Genomic DNA, 8,464 nt, shown 5'->3' with positions numbered 1-8,464 from the left:
ATATTATTTTCAAGAACACTGAGATAGGTACTATTATTCTGCCCCTTTTGTAGATGAGGAAACTGAGGCTCAGAGATATTAAATCACTTGCTTGAGGTCACAAAATGACATGTGGGAAGGCAGGTTCTGTCCGGGGCAAGAAACTATGGCCCTACTTTCTCCCTGCAGAGATGAGATCAGCACTTACGAACAAGGGAACCAGCCACACGAGGCAATAATTCTGGTGGCAGGTGGGGGTAGACCATGTGCAACCTTAGACTTTAAAGGCCACAAAGAAGCCAGTGAGGTCTGGATATTCAGAAATAAGGGCTGGACCGTCTCCAGGGGGGAGCCAAGCCTGCGAGGGGAGAAGCTAGCAAAAGACAGCGGTCTGCGGTGCAGAGCAGGGCACAGTCGCCCAGAGAGAAGCAGAGACCAGCGACCACGTGGGCCCTGGTTGGGGAGGTGGTGATGGTGCTTGCTGTGGTGAGCTGGACCCTCATCCCAGCACAGAGGGAGCTAAACGGAGCATGGGGGTCGGAGTTTGCCTGAAAACAAATACCAAACACAGCAAGACTAGAGGTATTCAACATACTTAACAATAGTAGCTTGGTGCAAACTGAAAGAGAAGAAGTTCCTCACCTGCATCTTTGTGCCAGTCAATGCCCCCATAGACTGGCACTCAGGGACCCGTGTCCCCTCTGCCCCCCACCCCCTTGCTCCGCCTCTGATCTTTTGCATGAGCTTGGGTGTACTTTGTTTTCTGTCTCCAGAGTCCATGAGCTCTCGGTAGCCTTATAATAGGTTGAGTGGTTTCTGATCTCTGTAGTCAACGTATCCTTGTCTAGAAGAGACATGATGAACCTGGTTCCTGATATAGGCCAGTTGAGATGTGCGGGTGCATGAGACAGGAGGAACTCTACTAGGAAGCTGGGAATGCAAAGATGGAACTTGAGTGAGGTATTAGTTAAGATAGCACCAGATACACCCTGAAACCTTAGTGCAGGGGTCCTCAAACTACGGCCCGTGGGCCACATGCAAATGCAAATATTGTATTTGTTCCCGTTTTGTTTTTTTACTTCAAAATAAGATATGTGCAGTGTGCATAGGAATTTGTTCATAGTTTTTTTTTTAAACTATAGTCCGGTCCTCCAACGGTCTGAGGGACAGTGAACTGGCCCCCTGTTTAAAAAGTTTGAGGACCCCTGCCTTAGTGGCTTAACACAATAGAAGCTTATTTCTCATTTACACCATGGTCTGTGGGTGTTCCTGGTCAGGCAGCCTTCATCCAGGGGCCCAGATCCCTCCATCTTGTGGCTCCCCCCTCCCATACAATTCTAGAGTCCCTCGTGCTCAGCCACAAAGCTCAAAGCTGAAGAGGTGCGGTCTTCTCTTGAGTTTGGATGTGGCTTCTCTTGCCTTGGTGACCTATAAACTAAAAGGACAAGTTATCTGAATCCCCCCACCTCCAAACGCCACACACAGAGGCCGAGCAGAAACAGCATGAGTACAATACATACTTGGATTCAGAAAGAGGAAGGACAGACCGAACCTGCCCCTGACAATTGCGAGCTCCTGCTGGACGAGCACTGAGGAGGCTGGGCCCTGGGTGGGGAGTTCCTTCATTAGATCCCATTCTCATTTCTGGAAGGAGGCCCCTGGCCCATTGTTTGTGATGGCCCTGACTCCACCCTCTGGGGGATTTCTCCCTGACCATCATCTCTTGGGTTGCGTCTAAAGTGAATGTTGGGAAGTTTGCCCTACTTAGAGGCTGTATGTCTTGCACAAGCTGACTTCCTGCCTGTGCAGGTGGGGAGTTCCTTCATTAGATCCCATTCTCATTTCTGGAAGGAGGCCCCTGGCCCATTGTTTGTGATGGCCCTGACTCCACCCTCTGGGGGATTTCTCCCTGACCATCATCTCTTGGGCTGCGTCTAAAGAGAATGTTGGGAAGTTTGCCCTACTTAGAGGCTGTATGTCTTGCACAAGCCGACTTCCTGCCTGTGCAGTCTTGGGGCCCCTTATCTTGGGGTTTGTTTAATCCTTGAACAGTGAAAATCTTTGCTAAGCAGGGCTCATCATTTCTTTGGCAATAAAACACCCTAAAATCGTAGTAGGCTTCTTAGTAGGCACACAAGAAAATGCATCGTGTACGATTTTAGTTATAGGATGTTCAAGAACAGGCCAGATGAATCAGTGATGACACTGTGTTTCATTGGATTCCTACAGATAAGAAGACAGAGACTCAGAGGGGTTAGGTGACTTGCCTAAAGTCACACAGCCCGTTGGTCTCTGAATTTAGAGCCCAGGGAGCTGCCTTTCACACTTGGCTCTCACAGGGAGTGAACAGACACAGCAGTTTCCAAACGCAGCCTCTTCATTTGATGCTTTTAATTAGCATATATGAAATATGCTGCCAATGTAATTTAATTATGATTAGGTAACCAGAAGGCTGATTATGTTGTAAATTTAGATTAAATAGCTGTTGTTTTCAATTAGGCTTGATTGTAGAGGGCTTTGGCACTTTATCTTGCCTCAAGGAGACTTCATTATATAACTTTCCACTTATTCACTTGCATTTTCCCGCCGAGGTCTGGGGTGTTAATAACTGAAGTTCTCAGGGCACTCCCAGTCTGGTGCAGATTTGAACCTCAAACCATCCCATTGGCGGCAAGGACCACCAGATGCTGCTGAGATGTCGTATTAGGGTACTTTCAGCCAGGAACAGGGGACACAACTGAAAAAGGCTGGCACCTCAAAGCGACTTCACGTCCTACGCAGTAAGAAATATGGAGGTAAGGCAGTTCCAGGGGAGGTTAACTTACTTCCAAAACTTCCTTGAGGCAGGCTCATTTCATCTTCCTGCTCTACCAACGTGAGCATGTTGGCTTCTGACCTCCTGCTTTTGACTATGTGGTTGTGGGATGGTTGCTGCAGCCCCAAGCTTCCCCATGTCCCCAGAAGAGAACATTCCTTCCTTGCATCCACGGAGCCTCTAGTTGGCTTCTCACGACTCCTTGGCCAGGCTTGCAGCCCGTTCCCAAGTCAACTCCTGCTCCTAAGGAATCTCCATTGGCTTGGGAAAAATCTAGATTCATTCTGCAGAGTCTCTCCTAGAACCCATGGGTGCCGGATGCCTGCCAGCAAATTAGTAGAGGCTATGGGGACAAGGAGTGACTGTTAGTCAGGCTCCCAATGGCCAATGGCTGGGGCCAGTGTGGACACGCTCTCGGCAGATCTGGCTGAACCCAGCCTGGTCTGCAATATCATGACCAAAGGAATCCAACTGCAAATAATTGCTTCTTGACTCGCCATCAGATAAATGCCATCTCCGTATTCCTGTGGACTAAGCTTGAGCATTGTCTGTAGGTGCTGCTGGCAGTATAAGGCATAGTTAAGGAGGGGGAAAGAATGGAAATGAGAGGGCCTTTTATTTAAAAAAATTTTTTTTTGTTGATTTCAGAGAGGAAGGGAGAGGGAGAGGGAGATAGAAATATCAACGATGAGCGAGAATCATTGATTGGCTGCTTCCTGCATACCCCCCCACTGGGGATCGAGCCTGCAACCCTGGGCATGTGCCCTGACCGGGGATCGAACCATGACCTCCTGGTTCACAGATGGACGCTCAGCTCTGAGCCACACCAGCCGGGCAAGGGAGGGTCTTTTAGAATATGATGAAGAGGCAAGCTGATTGGAAGGTGAGAGAAGTGCATATGGCTGTGGCCAAACTGTCCTAGTTGCCTCTGGAAAATATTGAGAGATTTGCCTTGGAAAGAAAGAGAGAAGGGGGGGGGGCCCTCAGGATCTCAGGACTACTCCCAACAGTGCCCTGAAGTGGGCATTATCTGACCCAAACTCTACTGTTCTGCTCTGCCAGGCTGTGTCTAGGAGTGACCATCCTCTTGCTGGCCGGCCACCTGAGGCTCCTGCTTCTCTGCTGCTATGTGTGACCCACTTCCGGACAATGGGGTTGGGTGGGCCTGGGGTCAGACTTCCTGTGCTCACATCCCAGTGCTTCTCACACGTGACCTTGGGAGTTTCCTTCAGCTCCTTTAGCCTCAGCTTCCTCATCTGTCCCACTCTACCTCATCGGGTTCTGGTGAGGATGAAATGAGGTCATCCGTAGAAAATGCTTAGCACAGTGCCTACCAGATAGTTAACAAGCCACGAGTATTTGTTATTTTCATCACTGTTATTGGTAACCTTATTATTACTAATATTATTATTATTATTCATGGTGCTCTGGGCCTCATGGACAAGCTGGCTAAGGCTGTGGCTGTCATGATGGCCAGTCTCCTTTTCACGATTGGTTTTGAGGGTAGCTCTGAGGCCAGAGGAAGGGCAGCTCCTGGTATGGGCCTCACACCTAGTAAATGCATAGCAACTGCCGGCTGCCTTCCTGCCCTAGGATTGTTAACCAGCTCGGTGGTCTTCCCATTTTCTCTCCCGTCCCCTTGGGGACATTGGCTTTCAGAAGAGAGGTTTCCATTTTGAATCTCTGCACAGGCAGCCTCTGCTTCCTTATAAAACACATTCCTCAGAACGTTGGGACAACTGAACGCATGCAAGTGAACAATGGAGCCACCTGGTTATACTAGTAAAAGGCCGTTCCATTCTCAGAAAGCTAACCATCTGATAAAATCCCCGATCACGACTGTTTTTATCAACAGGTCTTGATAGTATCTTGTTGCCTTTTGAACTTAATTTTGTTCTTGCACTTTGCAATTAGACATGTGAGTAACAAGTCCAGTGCGTGGCTGATAGTGATTAGAGTCTCTGTTTGCAGCACTTTTAATGGTTTCCATCTGTGTCTTAATGGGATTCACTTTATTGCTTTTTAAAATCACTGGTATCAGTGCATCCAGTTTTCCATTTTCTACTCATTTTTACAAAACAATAAGGCAAAAACATGCAATTTTCATAAACATACAGTGTTTTCCAGATAATCAAAGGGAGCTGCCAAAATTGACCTGTTGGCTGGCAAGAGGCATGCCTGTGCCAAAGCCAAAATGTTTGGGTTTAGAGTATGAAAGGCAGTTTTGGGTATAATGTATGAAAATGTCGATTGTGGGAACTCCCTTCTATTTGCTGGATGGGCTGCTGCCTGATTCATGAATCATTCAATGAAACCAATTAGGTCTTCAAAAAAAAATTAAGGAAATGTGATTGTGTATGAAACATGGAGTTGGTTCCTGCCCCTTCTTAAATATGACAAGAGAGAGACTAATGCCCACCCGTGATTGGTGTGGCCTCTAAAAGCTCCTGGCCTCTGCCCAGGGCTAATCCGTTGAGAGTGTTGGCCCCAAGACCAGGAAGCATCTTGGTCCCACCTCCTGGAATGCCAATGAGAATTTCCTGGATTGACTGGCCATGAAAAACCAGGTGTTTTGTGCTCACTGGTGCCAACCGCGGACATGCCCACAGCACCTGGCAGTGCCGGCTGATGGCAGTGGCCAGTCCTGAATGTCAATCCCAGGGAGGGCTTCACTTCCAGACCACAGCTGTGTGAGGCCCAGGTGTTCGCTTCCCCTAGAACTCCACTGGGATTGGATGCACTGGATCATTCAATGCTGTTTTATCCCAAAGTGCAAACAATTACTTTTAATAACCTGAATTCTCATTTCCAAACTTCTCTGTAGTCTCCCCTGGCACAATCCTGTAGCCCTTTTTTCCCTTTATAATCCGTTTCACTGCACCTTCTAGAACTCTTGCTCTGTGGTCAGCACATTCTTTGTATTGTTTCCTCAAATACTCTCTCCAGGTCTTTGCCCTTAATTCCAAACTTAGCTATTCCCCTGAGCACAGCTTCCCCGAGGCCTCTGGAGTGGACACTTATTCCGCATACCCTGGATACCTTCAATGGGGAGGGGTCTTGCTGTCCTTGTTCCATTCCATTCCTTCCTCCCCCCTCCCTCCTGTGGGCTCCACTGAGGCTCACACCGTTGGATTTTCCCGCCACACCTCCTCACGGTGACCATCTCCTGGGTGCTGCTACCTCCTCATGTTCCTTCTGGATAACCTTTATCTTCAAGTCCACTCCTGCCACGAGGGAAACTTCAACATCCCCGTGGATGGCCCTTCAGTCCTCTGGACTCCGTGTCCCTCGTCTCCTCACCAGGCCCAGTTCTCATATTTGCAGCAAGATACAAAGGGGGGTTCATCTGTATGTCTGACTATTTGAATGTTATACATCCAGCTAACACACTATTAAATAGCACCGATCCTCTTCCACTTTCTTGCTAAATATACCTTTATTAAATATATTTTATTGATTTTTTACAGAGAGGAAGGGAGAGGGATAGAGAGTTAGAAACATTGATAAGAGAGACACATCGATCAGCTGCCTCCTGCACACTCCCTACTGGGGATGTGCCCGCAACCAAGGTACATGCCCTTGACCAGGATTGAACCTGGGACCTTTCAGTCCACAGGCCGACGCTCTATCCACTGAGCCAAACCAGTTAGGGCTAAATATACCTTTATATGATGACAAAATATATGTAAAGTTAGGGTAAAATGTCAAAGATGACTGAAATTAATTGTTTTTGTGTGTCTGGGTGCTCTTTCCATGAGTTTATTATTAGGATAAATAATAAAATAAAGTCATGCATAATTAATAAGTTATACTTACTCCATAAAAGTTAATTTTTAAAGATTCATTTAAGTAAGTAACTAATTATGTTGTTACAATCAAGACCTGCCCATCATTTCTGTTCTTTTGAGAGTAATGATGAATTAGAGAAACTTCTGGGGATATTGTGGTTCCTAGGTGTTTTGCCTTCATTTCAAAATGGAGAAACTGCCTTGGCTGGGTGGCTCAGTTGTTTGAAGCGTCATCCCGTACACCAAAGGGTTTCAGGTTCGATTCCCAGTCAGGGCACATGCCTTGGTTGCGGGTTTGATCCCCAGTCTGGGCTCATACAGGAGGCAAACTTGGTGTTTCTCTCTCGGGAAGGTCTCTCTCTCTCAACATATCCTCAGGTGAGGATTTTAAAAAAAAGGAGAAACTGTGTTTGGCTGAGGTTGCAATAACTGAAATTTCCAATTAAATCCTTACATTAGAAACAAACCATGAATTTAATATATCATGCTCATATGATCATGATGCATCGTGAGTTTAATATATCATGTTTAATATATCACATTTTGATGGGGTTAGGTTGTAATAATCAAGTATTGTCACAGAAAATAGTATAAAATATTTTTATTTTATTATATAAATTGCTACTACCAATATCAGGAGTTTCATTGTCTCTTAAAAGCAATATCAAGATCCATACAGTATTTTAAATTATTTTCCTTTCAAATCCTTCAATGACAGGATACAATAAGAAAATTGACAACAGCATCATGGTTTTGATCTATACCAGCCAAAAATAGTCTCTATAGAAATTAATTTTGAGAAATTTTGTATGAGTCTTCTTCATAGTTATGCAAACATTTTTGTTTCCTTTAAAATCTTCTTTAATATTAAAAAATTATGCTTTAAAAATGAAATAGACAAACTTAATTCTATATGGTTTTCTTTTGGAAACAACAGTTCATACTAACTAGCTGTGGATAGTGCAAATATAAAAGTAATTCCATTTTCCACGGAAGACTATAACTCACTGTATCTGAGGATCTTCTAATGTTTCCCTTAACTCTTCAAGTGCATTCCATCTATCTTGTTTAAATGAAATTAAATTGCTTTAACACAGAGAGTAGCTCCAGGACCATGAATTAGAACATGCAAACGGACACTTGGCACAACTGGGAAGTGACACTTTGTTATGCAAGGATCTACTGCATTAATGCCAAGTGGAAAGGATCTCAGAAGGTAATTTGTTTTCTCTTTCAGTTAAGTGCTTTTGTGCTCAAATCCTCCCTGCACTCTGATATGCCACTGTCTTGTGTGTGGGTGGTAGATGCCACCCAGAAACGTGGTTGCTGTGAGGACCTGGGGTGTAGAGAAGCAATTCTGGTTGCTAACTCAAACATTCTACCTTTTGGTGTGGACCGATCCTGTTGGTTTCTTGATTAAGGACAGCCATCCTTGCAATAGCTCTTCAACCTCACGGAGGCTTCTCACCCATAAACAACCCTACCTTTTCTCTAGCCTTCTGCCCCATATGCCTTTTCTTTCTTATCCAGCTTGGAGTTCATGGCAGACTCATCATTGCCATCACTTGTCCACCTCTCCTTCCATTGCGCCATCTGATAAAACTCCAGCTATGTGTGAACATGATCAGCTATTCCAGTCTATATCAGAGCAGCTGAGTCATCCTTTAAACCTTTCTTTCCCTCAGCTTCAATATCTAGGGCATCAATTCCTGCCCACCCCAACCCCCAAATGAAGTTGCATTCTACTACTTCTTTCTGTCCCCACTACCAGCCCACTAGTCCACACCACCATCATCTCTTGACTGAAGTGTTGCCATAACTCTCGAATTGGTCTTTCTTTTTACTTTTTCTTTCCTGCAGATCACTTTCCTTGGGGCAGTTG

This window comes from Myotis davidii, unplaced genomic scaffold (assembly GCF_000327345.1).
Source record: "Myotis davidii unplaced genomic scaffold, ASM32734v1 scaffold72, whole genome shotgun sequence".
Lineage (NCBI taxonomy): Eukaryota > Metazoa > Chordata > Mammalia > Chiroptera > Vespertilionidae > Myotis > Myotis davidii.
This window is presented reverse-complemented; position numbering follows the sequence as displayed.